Here is a 24,170-nt window from a genome sequence, read left to right as displayed (position 1 = left end):
TTCGTGTGATTTTGATACGCATATTCTCATTGTCCTTGCCTGTGGAATTTTCCAACTATATCTGTGAAAACTGGAAACCTTGTGGAAATCAGCACTTACTCCTTCTCTTTTTCTTCTTCTTCCTCTACTCTATGCCCATCTATTTTTACTTTTCCCCTCGCACAAAAAATAAAGAACATGCAGAGGTAATGTATTTGAGTTAATTTTTTACCCTCAAATCCTTGCCTGCCTTAGACATCCAATTTTGAGCCCTGAGGGGGTACTTAGGCTGGTACTCAAGACCCCCCGATAGTGTCTATTTGCTTGAATTCTGTACATCTACCTGAGTTTTTCTTTCGGTAAGTATCTTACTAGCATTCTCTGTCTGTGATCAGATTTGATTTGCTGTCATCTCAGACACTGATATACAAATTGTTAGGAAAGAAATATGAATTTACCTTTTATGCACAGTTTTCAATTTTATTATAAACTTAAAGTTATGAAATTAAATAAACAGATTTATATGAGAGTAAGGAGTCATAAGACTGGTGTGGGTCTTGCCTGCAAGCTTAACTTTCAGTACCTATCAGTACCATTAAGAACTAGCAAAGCTAGAATTACTTTCTATGAACTCGGTCTTAACTTTGCAGAAATGACGTTGATTGCTTCAACATGTATCTTGTCAGAAACATATGCTAGTACAGAGATTAGATTATATATTTTTACAAACCTTATTCCAAATTCATCCTTTGTGAATGATAAGGAGATACAATCAGTGGACAAATCTTTTTACTTCTTGCTCATAAAGGCAGATGCACAACAGGCTGTGCCGTCAGCGAGGCACGTACCTGTATTGAAGCTCTCGTTCTGAAATATCGTTCTTTGTGAGATTGCAGGTTTTTTTTGATCATCAATTAAGTAACACATTGAGCAATAATTTATAAATGTTGTTCAAATTACATGTGTCAGATTTTAATAACTTGACATTCTGTTTACATTATGTCATTCCTAATAGGGAGGAGGTGGGATACATTAAAAGCTGAACTATTAATGCATGCTATTTTGTTTTCTCAAAACAGCCACAAGTACAATACTAGCTCTGGGCAATAGAAGAAAAGAATTCATATTAGGAAAACCTGCCTCCTAATAAGCCCCCACCTTTGCTAATTTTCAAACTCTAGTATAAGTGTCTTGGCATGAAGATCACCTGTGACCTTAGCTTGACCTTACAATCTAGTTTGGAACTTAAACTTTATTTTTTTTCTTGCTCTTAGACTCAGTTTTTCCAAGATTAAAACTGCGCTTGTCCACAGAGTCTTCTACACATTGAAACTTACCATGAGTTAGAACAAATCCTCCACACCTTGAAAACTTTCACCAACACCATTTAGTTAACTATCTAGATACATGCTTGTGTTCTCTTTACAGGCTGTACAGTGTGGACTGTTGCGTATTATAAAATAATCACACTGTGGTTGTTATTTAATTGAGCTATTTCTGAATGTCTTTCTATGAGATCTCATGAGGAACGCGCCTTTCTTTTTGTTAACGCCAACTCTAGCTTTTGTTGTATATAACAACAGCAACAAAGACACAAAACATTGGGTCAACAGAGACAGAAATTTCTTCCTCATAATGCTGAATTAGGGAAGGTGTTATTTTTTGTTATTGTTTTGTTTTTTGTTTGTTTGTTTGCCAACAACTTGTTTAGCTTACAAGCTCTTTGCAAATACATATATGTGTATAATCACATTATATAATATATATAATAATTATATAATATATATAATGATGTTTTTATTTTCAGGTTTGTGTTTTTGTGAGATTCCAGTCCGTAAAAAACATTATTTCCCTGAGTCTATAAAATGAGTTTCTTGTGCTTTATTTCTTGGCTGTTTTCTTTTGTTTGTTCTGTTCGGTCCCAATTTGTCTGTTTTTGTTTTATCTTATGTTGTTTTAGTGTTCCTTAGATGCCTGTTTCTTTTCTAAGGATAGACAGAAAGGCTATGGATCTGTATGGCAGGAGAGGTAGGGGGGAAATGGGAGCAGTTGGGGGAGGGTAAGCTGGAATCAGAATACATTGTGTAAAAAAATATTTTCTTTTACTAAATCGAAATAAAATGACATCCTTCCACACCCCACCCCTCAACCCCACCCCCATCATCTTTGGAGTTAATTTTTTTTTATCAGAAAGAATTTGTATTGCTGCAAAATGAAAGAATACGGGTGACTATATAGTTCAATAAGTCTAGAAAACTTAACAGTAAAGAACTGATCAAGTTATAGTTTCCCACATAAATAATAATTGATGTAGTTTTTCATCATGAGACATTGGAGGAACATTCTCCCTGTCTTTTTGCCTTATTTGACTTTTTTTTTTGTATTTTCCTTTTTGTATTTTCCTTCTCTCGCTTTATTAACCATAGTTTTTCTTTTCTCATATGATATAATCTGAATAAGTTTCCCCTCCTCTAACGATTCCTGTTCCCTTCTATCTCCTTTCCAATGTAGACACATTCCTTTTCTGTCTCTCATTAGAAAAGGACCAGCTTCTAACAGATAAAAACAAAACATAAAATATGATACAATAAAACAAAACCCATCATATTGAAGTTGGGACAACACAACAAAACAGAAAAATAAAAAAGCTGCAAGAGAATTCATAAGAGTCAGAGACCCACGCATTTACACTCAGGAATCCCATACAAGTGCTAACTGGGAGCTCTCATAGATATGCAGAGGACCTGGTACAGATGCTTATAGCCTTGCTTCTACTGCTACATTCTCTAGGAGTTCAAATGAGCTTTGCTCGGTTGTTTTAGGGGAGCTTTGTTCTCCTGATGTCCTACATTCCCTCCATCTCCCCTACTCTTTCTGACTTCTGTTCCATGGGTTCCCTGAGCCCTGCTGGGAGAGATTTGATGGAGACATTGCATTTAGAGCTCTGTATCCCAAGATCTCTCTTTTTGCATGTCTAAATGTGCATCTCTCTATTTATTTCCCTCTGCTGCTATAGGAAGCCTCTCTGATGATGGCTGAATAAGGTGCTGCAGATTAACACAGGAAACTGTTTTCTTGTTACTTTTCTTTTATACATGAGTATTATTAATTTTTGCTCTAGGTCTCTGAGCTATTTAGACTCATAAAGTGTCACATATGGTGAAATGTGCCTTAAGTCAAATCAGATAGCTATTGGGAGGTTACTCCCATGGGTAACCCATGGTCACTTCCTACCATTGTCCTAGCAAATTTCTAGGTCTTCAATTTGATTCCATTGATCAACATGTCTGTTTTTATGCCAATATCATGCTGTTTTTCTTAACTGTAGCTTTCTAGTACAATTGAAGTCAGCAATGGTGAGACCACCAGCTGTTATTTTATCGTTCAGGATTTATTTAGCTATCCTTTTTTTCCCTTTTTTCTCTGTTTGTGTGCGTGTGTGTGTTTCTATATGAAGCTGAACACTGCTTTTAAAGTATGTGAAGGTGGGGGATTTTGATGGAGACTTCCGTGAATCTGTAAATTGCTTATTGTAGGATTCTTTTTTACTAAAAAGTAACTTTTCAATGAGAAAAAACTAAAATATGTGTGTTATGTGTATGCATATATAACATATGCATAATCAATATTTGTATTCATGTACATTTGTGGGGAGGGTCACAAGCATGTGTGTGTATATCTGTGTGCTTGCATATTTGTGAAGACTTGGAGTTGAGATCGTCTCCTTTTACATTGCTTTCCTCCTTAGATATTGAGTAAGAGTCTCTCACTTGTCTCCAGTGTTCACCAATGTGGCTAGTCCAGTTGGCCACTTTGTCCTTTGGGTTCTCCTTCTCTGGAATATAAGAGGATTGCCACACCCACCTGGACGTTTCTTGTGTATGTGTGTGTGTGTGTCCACGCATGTGTCAAGGGCAGTGGTTTTATCTGTTAGATAGTAGACACAGCTGTCATAAGAAGAGGATAGTATATTCAACTATTAATAATAAGTTTACATAACATTTTAAATGCATTTGTAGTTTTCATGAATAACGTATAATTAATAGACTACATTAGTAGCCTAGTCTTCTTTTATCAATGGATACCATGCTATGGTTCCCATATTTACTAAGGTTTTGGGTACTGATAAACAAGAGAAAATTATTACTTTGTCTTTATGCTTTTGTTAAGAGTAGTATCTGGTGCAGAACAATAAACATGCTCCTTATTATCATCTTTGCTGTCAGTCTTGCAATGACCTCTGCAATTTAGTTCTTTCATAACCAGAATTACAGATTATCACCAAGTTTCTTCAGCATTATTTTACTTTTCATCTAGTTGCCTTCAGCTTCTTTTCTGAACAAAGAAAAAGAATGTAATATAAACTGTTCTAAAATAATATTTAACATACCAATTTAAAGTCTTTTGTTGTTGCAAATTCACTTCTGTGGGCAATAGAATTAAGTGCAGTCATTACATGTGTTAAATCAAAACATTTAGTGAAGTAGAATTATGAGTTACTGTTTTGAATCCCTACATTATTAAAAAAATAAGCCCACACTGGTTCAGAGGATGACAGTTTTGTTTTTTTAAAAGTTCTTATGTGGGCTGCAAAACGTTTAGTGAGACATCAGACATTCTGGCAACAGTGTTGCATACTCCAGTCACGCTGCTAATAACATCCTGTTTTAGAACAATGCAAAATGCTCAAGTTTGAAGTTAGTTTCTGAACACAATTTTCAGCTTTCTGTACATGTAGAAACATTGACACAATCTTTGGTGGAAACCAAAGTCTATTGATTCTGGGAAAAAAAAACATAATTTGTGGTCAGGAAAATGGTTCAGTAAAAAGAGTACATGATGTGCACAGAGAAGAACCTGGGTTCAAATCGTCAGTACCCACATAAAGTTTTTAGTGTGGCTGAACATACTGAAGTGTGTGTGTGTGTGTGTGTGTGTGTGTGTGTGTGTGTGGTGTGTTTCTCTGCATTTATATCATGGTACGTGTATGGTCTGAAGACACCTTGTGGGGTCAGTTGTCTCTTCCTAAAATGTGAGACCCAGGAACTAAGCTCAGGGTTTCTGCCTTGACACAAGGGTGTTAATTTCTGAAACATGCTCCTGGATCCACACACATATTTTTAAAGAACTTAAAATTTCAAAATATTGACCCAAATACTGACTCTGTGTAATATACACAATATTCCTAAATTGTCATATGTTATTTGAGTTCCCTGAAAAGACGACTGGAAATTGAGCTGCGTTTTCTCCCTTTTCAAACCCTAAAGTGTTTGTTTCAATGAGTCCTCCCAGGTACACTGTTGTCTTGAGAAATGATACTCCCCTTAATCCTGTGCCCTAGAAGAGAGAACAGCAAATGACCCAAGAATAGGACATTGTGTTCTTGAGAAGTTCAACAGAAGTTACTACTATTTATTCCATGACATAAAAATGCCCACGATAGGGAAAGAGAAGCAGGAAGTCAGTCATGGCAAGCTCGGCCACGGGGACTCAGTTGTCAATCTACTTAACCACTATTGGCATTCATTCTTTTAATTCTTCTTTCTATATACTTAATAAATTATTCAACCAAACCAAAAGGACGGCTGTGAGAGATAGCTCTCATAATCATGCATGGCATGCCGAATGAAAGGCAAGAAGATCTGTCATTGAAATCTCCTGACTTACTATACCTTATCATCGTAACTCAGGAAGATGTAAAGGATTTAGGGTAAAAAGGGCTATAAAGTATTGCATATTTTAAATTATGTTTTTAATTTATATTGTGCCTAAATGTAATTATATATAATATTTATATATTTGTATTATATATTAAAGAGACTTATTCTTTGTCTTGTTCTTTGGATGACCAAGAGAATTGTTGTCTCACAAACTTACTTCTTGCCCTGTCCTGTCCTGCCCTCTGTCTCACTGTTGGGGACATTAGCAGGGACATCATCTTGCATCTGCAATGTTCAGAGATCATACTGAAATAAGAATTTACAGATGCTCTAAATAGTTCCTCCCTGGTGTTTTCTTGCCTACTTTTGGTTTCTCTCAATGCTTATTGCTTTATTTAAAGGGAAATTTTTGTTGAAGAACTTGAAAATTCTGATCTGTTTACTGTGTAAGCTGATCAAAGATAAAGGTAAAAATTCAGTTCTAAAAGGAACTTGACTTTTTGATATGTCAAATTCTCCAGTGGTGTAGTTGGAATCTTCTTGGGCTGCCAATCATCTCCCAAATAAAGACATGGAGGTATATTATCAACTATGAAGATACTTTAGCTTCGGCTTGTCCAAGAGTTATGCTTTAACTTAACTTAACCTGCTTCCATTTATCTACATTTGGCCTCAGGCCTTGTTACCTTTCTTTCATTCTATATGTCCTACTTTTCTGCTTCCTCCACATGTGTTTGGCTGGCCTTTGGCATCTCTCTGGCTTCTTCCTTTCTTCCTTCCTTCCTTTCTTTCTTTCTTTCTTTCTTTCTTTCTTTCTTTCTTTCTTTCTTTTTTTCTTTCTTCTATCCAAGCCTAAATTTCTCCTCCTATTTACTCTCCCTGAGGTATTAGACCAATTAGATACCTCAGGTAGGCAAGGTAAAACGACATAGGTAAACAAATGCATAAATATCTTTGCAAAGTTAAACAAATGTTCCACAACACAATGTATCAGAATTTCTGCTTTCCTCAGTATTAATATTTTTATTTCAGAAATAGATTCAGAATGATATTCCATATGTTAAAAAGTGATCGGCTTTGGTATAGCTGACTTAAAGGTTATGTTGTTTACATTATGCTTTGAATTCAACTATATCATGACACTCAATTCTGGTATTTTACCAAAAATTCAACAGGTAAGTTGACTGGAGGTGTACATTATACATATGCAGCATTCCTTAGCTCCTTCAAATATCCTGTGGGCATATCCTTAGAAGAGACACCTATACTGATGGTTTCATAAAATGGGATCTGTTCGAGTCTATCCTAATACTGGGCTGTTCTTTATAGCAACTAAAACCAAACTTTTTCAAAATATGTTATCACAAAAAAAAGTGCCAATCAAGTTGTTTATACCTGCATTTGTGGTTCTTGATGATGTGTCTCAGCTGTTTCCCATATGTCCATCTACAAGGACCAACAATGCCCCACTTTTCAAAAAAAACTTTTAAATACTTAAAAAGAAGAATGGGGGAAAAGGGGAGGAGGAAGAGAAGGGGGAGCAAAGAGGAGGAGTGAGGAAGGGGAAGAAAGAGAACTAAACATGATTAATCTTTCAGAGAGCTGGAGCTCAGAGATGTGGAATCAAGGCTTCAGTGGGACTGATTGATGCTGAGGCTGGTAAAGCACCCTTCCTCTTCCTTCCACACCTACAGGTGTCTGCCAGAGTTCTGACTGGATCCATCACCCCATTTCTGTCTGTTTTAACATTGTTTACATGGCTTTCTTTCTTTCCAAACTGTAGAATACTGACTGTTAGATTCAGTACTACCCTATCCCAAACACAAGATAAACTACTCTTGAGATGCCTTACGACGACTTTGCAATGCTCCCACTCTCCACAGCCCACCAAGTAAGAACGATGTCAGTTTATAGAGCATACGACTTGAAGGTCTCTTTGGCAAACTACTATTATGTCGGCAGATACTGGTTTTAGGTTAAAAATCTTGATTAAATGGTATGTATGTTCAACTAAAACCTATAAATGCATTTATCTGACAATCAAAAGATAAATTATATTTTTATGAGGGTTAGATTTTTAGTGTTATTTTAAGTCCTTTGAAAGACCCTTTAAGCACACATAAACATATAAACAAATAAAACATCCATCCCTGAAAAAAAAAGAACAAAAAAAAACCAACACTTATTACTAAAGGTCAACAGAAAAGGCATATAAAGCCCTTTAAACTGTGAATCATTTCCAAGAGAGACGAGAAAATAAAGCGCTTGGTAGCAAGACTTCAGACTGTGCTGTGGTTTTATGTGTCTTCTGACTACAGGGGATTTCCCCAGAAGACATTAACTCCTGACAAAATTCATTGTTTGATATACCACCACCATTTGACAGGATAAGTATCTGGTTGTAGTCCAGGAAAATCTTGGCTTCAGAATCAATACGGGAGCAAACCCATTATATCATACCTCACAATAAACACCCAGCCAAAGCCCATGTAAGAAACTTCCTTTCCACACTTACCACAATTCCAGTTGAAGGAAAAAGTGTAGAAGGAGACCACTAGTCAGTTCCCGCCAGCTTAGCCCGGAAATAATCACACAGTAACTATATTACATAAAACATTGGTTGGCCCATTAGCTCTAGCTTCTAATTGGTTAATGCTTACGTATTAATTTAACCCATTTCTATCAATCTGTGTATAGCCATGTGGTTGTGGCTTACCAGGTAAAGCTCCAGTGTCCCTCTCTGACAGCTACATGGCTTCTCTCTGACTTCATCCTTCTTTCGCCCAGCATTCAGCCAGTCCCCCCACCTAGCTCTGCTCCATTCCACCCTGCACTGCTATAGGCTCAAAGCAGATTTATTCATTAATGGTAATCACAGAGGGAAATTCCACATCAAAAAAGCTCTTGGAACATTGCTCGTTTTTGTGTATTCAGGGAATCTGAATGTATTCCAGAGAAATTTAGGATTTCTCATTACGAGATGACGGCCGAGTGATCTTCCCAGGGCACTACCCTGGGAAATATTGCCCACCTGATGATGTGCTGCAGATGTGAATGACTTTGCTCTAAGAGAGGATTAAACACATAACCCTGTAGCAGATAGGTACCATGTTTGATTAAGCCATAGCAAGGGTCAGGTCCTTTTAGGTGTTACTAACGACAAGGTTTTTATGAGCAGACGTACACTGTGGTGATATTTTGTTTGTGCTCTAACAAATAAAGCTTGTCTGAAGAACAGAGTATGGAGTTAGTCACGAGCTAACCACAAAGGTCAACCCGTGGTGGCACACAGCTTTAATCCCAGCTCCTGGGAGGGGGAAAATTACCTAGTTCTCTGTCGTGAAGCAGGACAAATATTTACTTTCAATGTCTGCCTTCACCAACTCTTTTCCAATCTCTCTTCATCTTCAACCTTCTGGTTGTCCCTATGAATCTTCATCTAGGATGTCTTCAAAATCTTAATAAGAACAAACCTGGCATTTTATGTAACTGTCTGTTGTCTTTATGTTTAAGAGTACCTGTTATACAATTTAGTGTTCATTTCTGTTTATAAATAATACATAATTTACAGTAAATACAGAACGGAATCACTGTGTACTTCATACCCATGCAATAATAGGCACGCAAAGTGCTAAATCATTAGACAGCTAAAGATTAGGTGATTGGTACCGTTGTGCTCTCTGTATGCAGAAGCCTTTGGTAAATTTCATACATTTAAGTATTCATTATTGGTTGGGCATTTTGGCTTGAGTTGTTTTCTTAAGTGGAGAATAGATATTCCTCCACTAGAGACGATAGTGAAAGAATTCTTCTTAAAGAAAATCAATATTCAAAATATTTTCAATAATGTGCTTGATCTAGATAATAATAAATAGACCCTTTACTATTGATAAGTCAAAACCAAAATTCTACAGTTAATAAAAGTAATTGAAAGATAAGGAAGCAAGCAAGTGATCCATTGTTTAAAAAAAAAAAAGTAAAGAACAACCATAGAATTCATTCAAGCAGATTAGATATTGAACAACTGTAGTTACAGGTGTTGACTATTCTAAAGAATAAAACATATCCTTCACATGGGATGCCCTTCTGTATGTGTTGCTTTTATTAGTTGATGAATAAAGCTGTTTTGAATAATAGCTTAGCAGAGAAAAATCAGGCAGGAAATCTGAACAGAAACACAGGAAAGAATAGGCAGAGTCAGGGAGATGCAATTTAGCTGCTAAAGAAGACAAATGCCAGGTCCTTACCAGTAAGCCACAGCCTCGTGCCAATACATAGATTAATAAAAATGTGTTAATTTAAAATGTAAGAGCTAGCCAGGAATATACCTGAGTCATTGACCAAGCTCTGTTGTAATTAATATAGTTTCTGTGTGATTATTTGTGTCTGAGTGGCTGGAAAATGAACGATCAGGTTCTGCCTACATATCCTCACTGTTTTTTGAGAGAAGTGGTCAATAATGAGGACAAGAGAGAATCAAGCTATGTCCACTTAGAAAAAGCTCTTCAAAAAAGCATAGGGGAATCTTCACACTGAACAAAAGATGAGATCACCAGAACAATAAGTAGCCAATAAAAATAGGTCCAGTAGCCTACATGCACATGATAAAGGTGTGTTAGTATTAGACGGTTAAATTTGCATGAACTCACATTTGTCAGTATTTGCATAATCCTATTGCGATGAAAAAAATTTTCCTAAGAAATAAAACTGGGTCGCTAAAGAGTGTAGCTTCTGAAAACAGGTTTCAATGGCCAGGTTTCTGACAATTAATTGCCTGGTTATATCTTTCAAATAATTGGAGTTATTTGACTTCATTTACAGGAGTGAGAGATAAATAAAAGCCAGTTGAGGTCTGAATGATTTCATGGGAAGATATATATGTTCCCTGCAGAAATCTTCTGAATTCTGTCTATGACTGGAAGGAGACTGGAAAAAACTAGGAACGGAGTTCTACAAAGTTGAAGATTTTGTGGAAGAAAAGCTCTTTAAATAGATGAAATCTTGAGAAATCAAACTCCAGGGTTTATTGAAATAGATATCCATATTATCATGTGAATTTTGATAGTATCACTATCAATGGTTAAATTTTGTTTCTTCAGGTACCCTTGTCGTAATGAGTATGGCCAGCATACTCATGCTTAAGGATCCAGAGTACTACAAAATTTTTATTAACATTGAAATTGTAAGAAAGTATGTGAGAGTCTGTGTGTGTCTGGGTGTCTGCCTGCATGTCTTGGAACACATTTCTTTTTATTATTACTATAAACTCCTCAAAATAGTACAGATCAGACCAAAAGGTTGACAGATTTTTCAGCCTTGCTAGCTTGATGTTCAACAAGTTTGAACTGGTTTATTTTTTCATAACACAATGCAATATGGAAGCATTATCCGTTGTCAGTAATATCATCAGTAATATCATATCAGTCAGTATCCATTGTCTGAAAATAACTTATAGATGAATATATCTGTTTCCATCAATAATCAAATGTTCAAATAAAACACCACGTTAATTCAATTTTACATCCCTGGGAATTAACTACATGGACCTAGATATTACTAAGAAATGCTCTTTTGGCTTCATAGCATAATGAACACTAAGCATCATGCCCTTACAGACAGGACTGAGGAAGATACATGTCTGATGTAGGATTTCTTTCTGTATATGTGTTGTTTTTATTGTTTGCTGAATAAAACTGTTTGGACAAATGGCCTAGCATAGTAAAGTCAGTTGGTAAATACAAATAGAGATATATAGAAGAAAAGGCAGCATCAGAGAGATATCACGTAGCTGCCAAAGGTGAAGGATACCAGCACCTTGCTAGTACACAACAGCCTAGTGGAAATACATAGATTAAAACAAATGGGTCAATTTAAGATGTCAGAACTAGCTAGAAATACACCTTAGTCATTGGCCAAATAGTGCTATAGTTAACATAGTTTCTGTGTGATTAATTAGTTAGTGATAGTTAATATAGTTTCTGTGTGATTATTCGGGTCTGGGCAGCTGGGAAACAAATGAGCAGTCTTAGTTTACTCATGACTGTGGAAGACAAGTACACACAGAGAGAAAGAGGAAGGTTCAGAATCAGGAGACCATGGTACCATGCAAATACAGTCCTGGGTCCTTACAAAGGCGGGAGTTTTGACTGTATTTTTTCTAAATGAAATCAACAACTTAATTGAGAGAGCTCATGGACCTCTCAACATAATTATATACAATAATTAAAGAAACGGAATTAGTGAGAAAGGTGGGAGAGGTAATAATATAGCTATTTTAATTTTAAAATGCTGTCAATAGAACAATAAAAATTATTTCCTTATTTTTCTACACCATCAACATATAAAAATAAAGGCAATCTGACAGTTAGAAAACTAAGTAGCCTAGGAGTCAAGGCTCATTTCATAGGCACGTACAACGTAAAATAAGAATTGATGATTTTTCTACTACCAATTTGGCTGAATTTCTTGGCAAATGGAACCACTCTTCCAGTTCCTAATTGTTTTCCACAAAGTAAAAAGAAAAAGTTAATTATGTTCTCATGCAAAGTTATTAATAAGAAAATGTTCAGCAAACAAAGAAGTAGTTGGCTTCATATTTCTTACTTTTCACCAATAGTGGCAATTAACTTTTAATTTTTACCCTTAGACAGATAATTTTGGAAAGTATATGTAGTTATTCGTTCTTTGTAATTTTAAGTAAAATGTTAATAGCTTAGTAGAAGGAGGGAAATCCCTGTGTTTATTCTGATGTCGATTCCTTAAATGAACAGAAATGAAATGTTGGAAGGCTTGCCATTTTTCGTTGGAAGACACAGCAACTCTCTTTTGGTATTATTCTATTTTCAGTTATGAAAGTAATCAAAGCTACTCAAAAACCCATAGTTAAACTATCCATTTCTGTTCTTGTAAGACATTATTGATTTCCTGATATAAAAGTTGAGAAATGTGCTTCAAACATATACAAGGATATTCATAATTTACTGCCTATATGATATAAATGACTGACGGTTTATAACTATTTCATTAAAAACTTATCTTGGTCTGTCAGCTCCAGACTATCTATTGTGTATGGCATATTGATCTAAAAAATAGATTAATGCTCATTTCTTGATGTCACTTTCTTTCTAGGGGTGGGGGTGGGGGCATTGCCCTTTGTTTGTTTGTTTGTTTGTTTGTTTTTCTGAAGGAAAGACCAGGATGGGTGTGAAGTGATACAAAGTGAAAAAAGGTGCTCTCTTCCACCTCTGAGCTAGAAAACATCAACAGTACCTTTAGCCATCTTTCGCTTCCCTTTCTTTCTGTTTTGTCACATGAAAAATGTGTGCTACTTAGACCATTGTGGAAGCAAACATAAAGATAGGAAGTGTCCTAGTATATAAGCATGGGACTTTTCTAGCCCTGCTTATCTTCCAACTAAATATCCACTGATGTGGGACTCCACTCTGTATGCGGTGAATACCATTGGCATGTTGATAGGGTAGAGCAGGGCTAGGCAGGGAAAACTAAACTGAATGCTGGGAGAAAAGAGGTGGGAGTCAGAAAGATGTTATGTAACACCATGAAAGACAGATTCCAGAACTTTACCCAGTAAGCCACAGACTCCTGGTGATAAACAGATTAATGGAGATGGGTTAATTTAAGATATGAGTTAGCCAGAAATATGCTTAAGCTACTGGCCAAAAACAGTATTGCAAATAATATGATTTCTGTGTGGTTATTTCAGGGCTGAGCAGCCAGAAACAAACAATCGGCCTCTTAAAACTATCCACCCTGTATCCTCACTAGGTACAGTCCAATGTTTGCAAATTCTGTAAGCTTCCCTCTTAGAAAACACTGACTATGGAAAAGGAAAGAGACACACTATCACACTACCCACCAACCATTCTGATGCCACCACCACATTTTTCTTCTCCTGCCAATCAAGATGCTGTTTATAGCCATTGCTTGCTAGGACCATCATTTTCTAAGCAAGCTTATTTTTATTGGTTCTATTTCCTTTTCTTTGGTGTCCAATTATATTTATTTTTCAATTACAATAGAAATTACCCAGAGACTCACTTTTAATCAGGAAGTAGGAATGGGTACATAATTGTTTAAATAAGTCATTCCTCTTGGGAAAAAAAAAACACACTGTATCATATAAACCAATCTTATATGTGACATTTGTGGTATTGTATTTAGCTCTACATACCATATACCAAGATTTTATATTCATCTAAGCAAATCTTACTATTACTTTGAACAATTAAGTATTTTTCTTGTTTATTTCTTTGTAGTATTTGTTGTTGTTGTTTTGTTTTGTTTTGCTTTTTTTTAACTTGCTTGGTATTTGAATGATAAACATAAGCAATGGAATCAGGAAATACTATCCCTTCCTTTAATTATCCATTCATTCATTGTTCCAGAGTTTGTTATCTTTAATCCTTAATCTTTAGCAAATACTTGGCCTCTTGAAGGACTTTAAAAGATTATGTAGTTATCTGGGTCATTAAATGAGCAAGTTGAATAAATCATACTAGGATGACACTGTTACTAGATATTAAAATGCTGGTCCCATCTTGGAGAAAAACAATCATTTGTCAGCTAACTATTGCGACAATTTCTGGATATCGTTCCTAGCCACTGAGTAGATTTGTTGATTCAAAAAAAATTGTTTTGAATTCCTTTTTTGTCCTCTGAGCATAAGGAAAAATAAGTTCAACACAAGCATATTTGCTCTTTAATCAAAATGTAAGGTGAACAAATAAGTGGAAAAGAAAATAAATGCTATGCCAGGAAGTAATTAATGTTAGAAAACAGAGCTGATAAGGCAGAGAGTGTGACAGAGGATGGATTAATCAGGCAAACAAGGAATATTCATTCAGAGCAGTGAACATTTTGGAGAGGGGGAGAAGTTCAAAAGGGAAGTCACAAACAAGCTGACAGATTTGATCCCATCCCTTGGAAAGGCGCAATGACACACTGAGCAAGTGGCTGTGATTGGATCATCCATGTCTCACATTTTACGTTTTCCTCATTAAGTTTTTGTGTGGTTCATCTTTTTTTAATGCTCATATAGATATTAAACCTTTCCTAAGCATTTTTTTCCTTCTAAAAGCTATTTGAAGAGTCAGATTACATGTGTTCTTTCTGTCTTCCCTGGAAGAATTTGTATCCGTAAAAAGTAGACAATAGTAAACAGTCCTTGAAAAATGAAGAGCACAGCAATTATACTCTAAGCAACTCAAGAGAATTTTAGGAAAATTCTAATCTCTGAACTGATTTGTTACTCTACACAAGGAAAAAAAACACAGAATTTATATATAAATATATATGCACATATAAAAATATCATATATATGTATATGATAAGTGTGTGTGATCTGTATTCCAGAATTGCTGATCACAAAATAACTGAAGGAATTATGAGAGTTTGGAAACAATTATATGGATGGGAACATGTTAATTGACTTTTTTCAATATGACTTATCTTTACACCTAACTTCTTTTTAATAGATCCTGGTTCTCTCTCTCTGTCTCTGTCTCTTTCTCTCTCTCTCTCTCTCTCTCTCTCTCTCTCTCTCTCTCTCTCTTTCTGTGTGTGTGTGGGGTGTGTGTGTGTGTGTGTGTGTGTCTTGGCTTATAATCAGGAAATTGATGGTTGGATTCATTATGCATATTAATATCAAAATAAATTCTGCTTATTTGAAAACTTCAGAATTGCTATTAAAATTTCCAAATACAAACATCAATGCTTTTATTTTATTATTACTTATTTCAAGTAACTTTTTCTAAAAAAAAAAAAAAACCAGAGCTTTTTACAAAGAAAGGGGGGAACTTAAATAACAAGAAGGTAATGTAGCATTTTATTTTCCAACAAACAAACTGAGGTCATCACAGATTCAATGACTTAATCATGTCTTCCAACTAGGGAATGAAAAAGATGTCTCTCTTCAGTACTGTTTATTTTTAATAAAATATATTTCATATGCATAAAGAACTAAATTTGTCATAATGATAAAATGACAAGTAAATGCACTTATGCTTCCATTCATTTTAATCATGAACACCACTAAAATCTGCTAGGTTTTATGATGGGTCATTTTTAAGTGTCATGTGAACACGATCAAGAATAACTAGGATAGGTTGGGAAAGTTCACCTTCCTAGACATGGAGGGAGGGGGGAGGACCTTGGACTTTCCACAGGGCAGGGAACCATGTCTGCTCTTTGGATAGGAGAGGGAGGGGGAGAGGAGTGGGGGGAGGGGGAGAAGAGAGGGGGGACGGGAGAAGAGTGGGGGGAGGGGGAGGGAAATGGGAGGCTGGGAGGAGGCGGAATCTTTTTTTTTTCTTATTCTCAATAAAATAAAAAAATGGAAAAAAAATAAAAAAAAAGAATAACTAGGATAGAATCATCTCTTCCAAAAACGATGTGGACTATGCTGGGCTGTGGGGATTCCTGTGAGGGTACCAGGGACGATGTGGGCTGTGTTGGGCAGTGGGGATGCCTCTGAGGGTACCAGGAACTCTATAGAGAGTGCTGGCCTATGAGGGTATCAGGAACTGAATGGACTATGCTGGGCTGTGGGAATGCCTGTGAGGGTACCAGGACCTTTATAGGCAGTGCTAGGCTGTGGAGATCCCTGTGAGGGTACCAGGAATTGTATGGACTGTGCTGGGCTGTGGAGATGCCTGTGAGGAATTTCCTTATTTGAAGTGGGAAGACCCACTGGGAATCTTACCGTCTTACGGGCTGGACCCTGGACTGAATAGAGAAGAGAGACCCTGGCAAGTACGCACATTCTCTTTTTTCCTGTAATTGTCAATGGGATGTGTCCAGCTGTGTCAAGTTCCTTCCACATCGACTTCCCCACCCTGATGGATGCCCCACACCTGTGCGCGCCAACGAACCTTGTCTTTGCTGAGCTGCTTGAGAGTATTTAGTCACAGCAGTAAGGAAAGAATCTAGGACATAAATTGGTACGGAGAGGTGGTCGACTGAGGAATTAAACCGGTTGTGATGCCCCTGACCATGTGACCTTTGTCAGAAGCTCTTTACTCGATATGGGAATTTATGCTCACCTCCAGTCCTTTCCTCTCCGTTTCAGAATTGTTTCAGTCTTGAACATGCACAGATCTTGTGGACGTTGTCACAACTACTCTGAAATTGTCTTTTGCTGCTGTTTTTTTTTTTTTTTACATTTCCTTGTGTATTTTGTTTGTTTGTTTGTTTTGTGGACATACCAAGTTTTATAATCTTCTCCATTGTACTTTCATTTAAATTAATAGATAGTATATGTATTTTTATTTCTGCTTTAAGGGACACTTTTATTATTTTTAATTATATTTTTAGTTGTCTTTGGAATATAAACTGGACAGCACTGTAGGGCCCATGGGTCTGCCCCTGTTTGTTCCTGTGCTCCCTCTGCCCCGCCTGGTGATTAGCTATAGGGCGTTGTTGAATCCAACTTGGGCATGGTAATTCCCCACTTGCCTGGGGGGTATTCCTTTGTGCTGCAGCTAGGTATTTAAGGTTTTCCCTAAGTTTGAATAAAGGACATTCATTTTGCTGATCTTCTTGCATGTTCTTTCAATCTCCAGGCCCTCGCCTGGCTCACGTAAGGTACAGTGGCGCACGAACTGTACCAAGAGAGTAACGCAGGTGTTACACAGCATGTATTATATATTCCTTTTATCGTTATCCTGGCTACAGTGTCGTATCATTAAAAAATAGGTAAACCAGCTATCCTTGAAGAGCTTCTCTGCCATGTTTTGTGCCCCATGCTTCACTCTATATTTTCCCGGTGAGCATCTCTATTATTAACAGAATATGTTATGGACACCTGTGCTGCTTCTATTTTTGGAAGAAAATGCTTGCATTAATTTCCCACTGAAAATGGTATTTCTTTTGTTCTTATCCTAAGTACTTTTAGAAATAAAGTATATTTTCTTAGTTTCCTCCTTTACAAAGAACTTTGAATCATGAATACATACTTCTTTCCTTTAAACATGAATATCAGTATAAAATTGAAATCACATGAAAACAACATGAATATTATCCTATTTAAACTCGGTGCTCTTTCTGCAATCTTTTTCTTATTTGAAAGTTTTGTGCAACGTATTTTGATTCCATTCACTCTCCTGCCACAGCCTCTCTTAGATTCACCTCCCTTCCCCACCCAACTGACTTTGTGTCTGCTCTTTTGTTTGTTTCGCTTGATTAGTTCAAGTCCAATCTGTGCTTCCCACGTCCTCTGGGATGTGTGGCCTTCCATCATGGCATGTTCAGCACGCCAGAAACACATCCTTAAAGAAAAGTGTCTCTCCTTCTCGCAGGAGCAATCAACTGTCTGAAGCGTCTCAGCAAAGGGTTGGACTGCACGCGCACTTGCGTTCTTCCTGCTGTGCTTTCACCTGCCTTGAGCTTGCATTGTCTTCTCTGCACAATCTGCCACAACCACTGTGGATTCTTCATATGAGCAACTTCCCTGCTTCTTTTCTCTTTTGAACATAAAAAATCAATCTTAAAAAGTGCGTTAAAATTAATTAAAAATTTTAAAATGGTGTTGCAATCCTGAATGCTAGGGGACTTTGCTCTAGCCATCCCAACTGTCACACCTAAGTGCCTGGGATTGAATCCTGGATTCCACAATCTCAAGTCTTCTTTTAGAGAGTTCAAGAACCAGCTTTTCTAGTAAGGAAAGCCCAGTACTTTGGAGGCCTATTAAGGGATTTTGATGGACTTAAATTTGGACATTTTAAATATCCTTTGTTCTGGTCTCTTTTGTATCCTGTCCAGAAATTATAATGCTAATAACTCTTGCTTGATTCTTATCACTCACATCTCCATCCAGATGCCAGTAAAGAATTTGTTTTCTGTGACATAGCAGGCTGTTATGCAAATAGAACTAGCATTTCCCTATTTTATATCTTTTATAGATCCTATGAAGTAACATACTACCACCATATCTGACACCACCACCAAGCAGGAAGAAGCCAGATTCCCTAAATGCCAGTTAGTGCTACATCTTCCGAGAGGAGAATGTTGGAAAAAGGGCCACAGCAGCTCCAACAGAAAATACAGAAGTAGTAGCTGCAGGAATGTCCTTGATTCTATTTTGGTTGTAGGCTAGAAACATCAAGAGTATTTGAGACTTTAATCCATGGTCTGGATTCTAGTCAGAATGAGGATATTACAATAGTCCCAGCCCTGGACAGGTGGTACTGTTGGCATATAAAGCAGGATATACAAGCCCTGGAATGGAAGCCAGTTAATTTTCTTCCTTGGGTTCTGCTGCAGCTCTTGCTTCCAGGTTCCTGCCTTGAGTTTCTTCCTGACTTCCTTTCACGATGCACTGTGATTGGGAAGTTTGTCACAAATAAATCTCTTCCTCACCAAACTGCTTTGGGTCTTTTTTCAAAACAATAGAAATCCTAACTAAGACAAGATGATTCATCTTTGTGGCACTTCACATCTCAGATTTAAGGCTATGAATATCAGTTTATGTTGTTGTTATTATTCCTTGATAATTTTTCTGTTCAAGTGTTTTCAATCATGTGTCCAATGCAGATTTATCCATGGAAATATGCATAAAAGAAAATATTTATAATTTTTATAAAATTATATCAATAAAGCTATGCATAATGTTTATGAAACAAAATTATTTTTAAAGTATTTTCCTTTTTAAACTGCCTGAATTTGTAAATCAGAAAAATAAAAATTGGATACACAAAAGTACGGTTTTAGGAGAAACACTAACATGTTAATTAAAAAGAAAAGGAAAATACAGACCAAAAAAAAAAAAAAAACCAAGTCATCTTGTGAAAATCATTCATCTACTGAGATTCTCGTTTTAATTTAACATTTTTATTCATATTTCCATGTAGGTCTGTGTACTATATACATAGCTGGTGCCTACCGAGGACAGAAGATGGCATCAGATACCCTGAAACTAGAGTTGTGGGTGGTTGTGTCTCACCCAAATGGGTTCTGGAAATCTAACCTGCATCCAAGGCACTTTACCCCAGATTCATCTCTACAGCATGAACCAAGTGAGATTTCTAATAAAAAAAGAATGTATATCTTTCTAGCATAAATAGTCTGGTGGAACCATATTTGTGTGTGGTCTCCATTTTAAAACATAGAGGAAGGTGGAAACACGAGTGAAGAAGCCCCTGAGTTTATTAGAAGGCCACAGAAACAAGGGTTGAGTAGATTAGCAAGTTCATATTATTATGGTGTCATTGAAGAACAATAGTGGCCACTCTTGGAGAAGCCCTTAGGACATACACTTACAAGACATAAACGAGAGCTAACTTTTCATATTCAGAGAACACAGGTGACCGGATTGCTCCCCTCCTGCTACGCAACTGAGACAGTAGTTGCAATCACTGCTCCCTGTAAAACAAATGCTGTCTCCTTCCCTTTTGTGTCTTCTGTACCCTAGCTATGCTCTACTGGGGTATGGGCATTCAGAAACTTGGGATGACAGAGCGAGAGCATATTAGCATAAACTCAAGCAGGTGTTCATTCGAAGAGCAGCTTCTACTTCCATGCAGACTCATACTTTCCTTGGTATTTGGTATACAGCTGTTGACCATGTACATTCAGTTATCTACTCTTCATTCATAAAATAACCAGAAGCAGGCTATTTCAGCTCACAAGACCAGAAACTCACATCTTTTCTCAGGAAAACTGTGATTCCTTGGCCCTGTGTTTTAACTTTCTTTGCAGGATCATTGTTGCCGCCTGCTCGATACTGTATCACACTCCTCATTGATCACGCTCTGCTAAGTGGACCTAGGGAGTAAGAAATCTCACATGATCTACAGTTATTGGTACTCATGTGCCTGTTGTGGGTATAAAGTAAACCAAACTATTTTTTGGGGGCCTTGAATCTCAGTGTAACTCTTAGGGCTTCAAGTATGTCAAGAGGTTCTTTTGAAGATGCATGGTAAGTTATGTATTTCTATGGCTAAAGATTGGCTTTGCTGGATAGTTGTGAATTTGAAGGAAATAATATTAGAAAATTTACGGCAAATAGATTTGAGAATTTTGTATGTGCAAAATCCCATGAGTATGCAAATACAAGAGGAACAAACAAAGTCATGCAGTCATCTCTGTCCCGTGTGAAAAGCAATCAAAGAGTCATAGCACAGAAGAACTCATGATTATGTGAATAGGATGGCACCACGTCAGTCTTTTCTCTGGTGACCCATTTTGTCACTCAAAGGCCACTGAGTAACGCGGCCATGGTAACAAGGCTGAAATGTTGAATGGTTTAGCAGCGTGGACTTCTAGGGCAGTGAGACAACTGAGTGTAAAGTCTGCTAACAAGAGTCCAAAGCTAAATCCCCAGTAGACCCTTGGGATGATGTGACAGATATCTGACGACTGTTTGATTATTAGTATAATGTTTTAATTTTCAAAGGAACAATGTTGTTCTTTTTACTAGAATAGACATTTGGCTGATTATGAACTTGTCTTCATTTTTCATATGCCATCCAATGTTGTAGGTACATCATTTTGGTACTTCTTTTATTCTGTGTGGATATATTTACCATTGCATGGGGTTTCTGCCTTTGAGTTTACTTCATAGATCTCATCTGTCTGAGTCCCTTCCAGTTTCCGTTGGTATACAGGATATGAAGTTTCACTATCTCTATTTTTTTCTACACAGAGCAGTCTTACAAAATTGAATATATTCTTACAAAAGAATATATCGTTGCATGTATAGTGTATCTCAACAGCTACAAATCTGTAGAGATGGCTATTACCTTTTATAGAAAAACTATTTTCTTCAATTCTTACAATACCTAATTTATCAACATTAACAAATGCTGTTCAATGTATGTGGACTTAAAAACTCCAGCTTCATAAGAATTCGAAGAAAATGATCCTTGTGCTTCCTTTCAGCTAAATATCTTTCCTAATCAGTAAATCTTCCTTCCAAAGGAATCTAAGCAAATGTTCATGGAATTTGAATCTGCAGTTTATTTATATCCTTCCTCTAAAGCATGTTAGAGTTATAAATACGTTTTAGAAGACACCATTCTACCAACTCAAATCACTCCAACTTAAACTAGTTCTGAATCTAAAAAGTTTTAGAGAAATGATTTTTGTCACTAATAATAATAAGATTATTATTTTATAATATATTTTAACCCTCATAGTCTACTTCAAAAATAGTAGGAACAAGTTCTTAAAACAAATCATTATTCAAACTGATGCAACATTTTTTGATTATTTCAGTATTAGTTTCCATGGGAGCTTCAATGTCCTTCTTGTGAAGTCTCCAGTTTAATTTGAAGTTTTCATTAAGTGGTAGCTGTACTCCATAGAGCTGGAAAGGTCAGAAAGATAAAAACTTCCTCAAACAATCGTTATTTGTAGAATTCTAAGTAATATTACTAGCATTATGCTGTATACACCAATTATTATGATTTAAAACCTATACTGAGGATGCTGATATAATCTTAGCCTAGAGTATATATGTATATTAAAAGTTAACTCAGATATAACAATTGGACTTCAGAGATAGCTCAGTGGTCAAGAGCAGTGATTGCTCTTCCAAAAGACACGGGTTCCATTTCTAGCACCTACATGGCAGTTCAAAATTGTCTGAAACTACAGTTCCAAGGGATCCAACACCTTTATATAGACATATGTGCAGACAAAACACTAACTATTGCCTATAAAATTAAAAGAAATAAAAATTATTTTAAAACCTGTTAAAAGGCACAGCACTTTTTCTATTAGTTCACTAAAAATGATATAAATACTTTAAGTCCAAGTAAAGGAAATAGGAGGTGTAAGTAGGTGCTTCAAAGTTTGCCTCCACTCTTTAAAACATCTCAGTATTGTTGGTACCACTTTAGTTTAGAACACAGGAACACATATAAGACAAATATGGATACATGCTCTTCACACATTGTAGCATTTCTGCAGGCATATGTCTCTGTATTTTTCCACAATACATAGCTATCTGTTTGGTACTCATAAGTTACCCTCCCATTTCAGATAACTCATCTATATGCTTAAGGCTCCCTCCTCCCTCTTTCTACTTATTCTCAGACCATGTTGTTTCAGCGGTCTCTCTACTTCACAATCCCGGGAATGAGCATATAGTGCAACTCAAGCAGGCACCGCCAAGAGAGTCATTGCAGAAATGTGCATGTATGCTGATAGCTCTAAGAGCATCATTATTCCTAGGGATCTCAAGAAACAAAACGGTAGTACTTACTGCTCCCGGCCAGTGGTTGCAAACTTTAGAATCCCCTACCACTGCTGTAGACACTCTGCTAATAAAACTAAAGAAAATGAAAGCCATGGAGAGAGAATAACAGCTGAGAGAGAAGGACAAATTCTTAAGTACATGAAGCTATGCCTGTGGTTTGTACAGCTATAAAACTTTCTAACTGAGATAATAATTTCTCTCTTTGTTTCTCCTACCGTAGAAACCAATTATGGTTGGGTTGCTAACTGTAGGGATTTTTTTATTTGTTTCACAGAATATTTTGTAACTAACCATTCTCTTCTCTGTGAAACTATTATATACAGTATAATATATGTTTATCAAAGAACAAACCATGGTTTGTTAGCTGTTTTATTGTCAGTCCTTATTATAATGTTAAGTCATTTAACTAATAAAAAGGAAAGACCAAATAAGCACCAATTTTCGAAGACACATATAATTGTAACCATTACCAATTAAAAATACCAAATAGTTTAATCTATAATTCTGAGTTACCTATTGATGTGCAATTTCCCTCTGTATTCTGTGATAACCGTTAATGAATAAAGAACTGCTTTGAGCCTATAGTAGAGCAGGATGGGGCGGAGCAGAGCTGGGTGGGGAGGACTGGACTAAATGCCCAGAGAAAGAAGGGCAAAGTAAGAGAGAAGTCATGTACCAGCAGAGATGGACGCCAGAACTTTACCTGGTAAGCCACAGCCATGTGGCCATACACAGATTAATAGGAATGGGTTAAATTAATATGCCAATAAGAAGCTAGAGCTAATGGGCCAAGCAGTGTTTAATATAATATAGTTTCTATGTGATTATTTTGGGGCTACGCAGCCGGGAACTAACTAGCAGCCTCTCCCTTCAACCTATCTTGAGTATGCAGAAAATAAGTGTTATTTTTCTCCTATTTTATCACATGGAAAATTATCCTGATGAGCTGAGCTATTTTGCTTCAAAACTAGCTATCAACTCTGCTGAGCGCATCATCAACTCACACTGACAATGACATGAATTCAGTAGAAAATGGTGGCATTGGAACAGGAGCTCCAAGCATGTCTCACAGCCTTCCTCCTCTCTGTCATAAAAGTGTTGCTTTAATGAAAACACCAGTTACAGGATACAAGATTGTAGCACTCTTTCGCATGTCCTTGCTTTAGGACTTTAGCTCTGCAGATTTCTAACTGGAGGCATCTAGGACTGATATATTTTCTCTTTTGCACTGTATCTGGTGCATAATCAAATTAGAGGTAAGCAGACGCAAGTCCTTCAGTTGCTCTTTAGATCATTAAGACTCCACCTGGTTCTTC

General features: G+C 36.6%; 1 protein-coding gene across 4 annotated transcripts in view; it reads right to left on the bottom strand.

Annotated features, from left to right (window-relative positions):
• Dgkb (diacylglycerol kinase beta) overlaps positions 1–24,170 on the bottom strand; it is a 590,490-nt gene that overhangs the window by 456,959 nt on the left and 109,361 nt on the right. The gene's annotated exons all lie outside the window — the stretch shown is intronic.

Source organism: Alexandromys fortis, unplaced genomic scaffold (genome assembly GCF_014885135.2).
Source record: "Alexandromys fortis isolate MF-2015 unplaced genomic scaffold, M_Fortis_MF-2015_v1.1 scaffold_101, whole genome shotgun sequence".
NCBI classification, from domain to species: Eukaryota; Metazoa; Chordata; class Mammalia; order Rodentia; family Cricetidae; genus Alexandromys; species Alexandromys fortis.
This window is presented reverse-complemented; position numbering and strand designations above follow the sequence as displayed.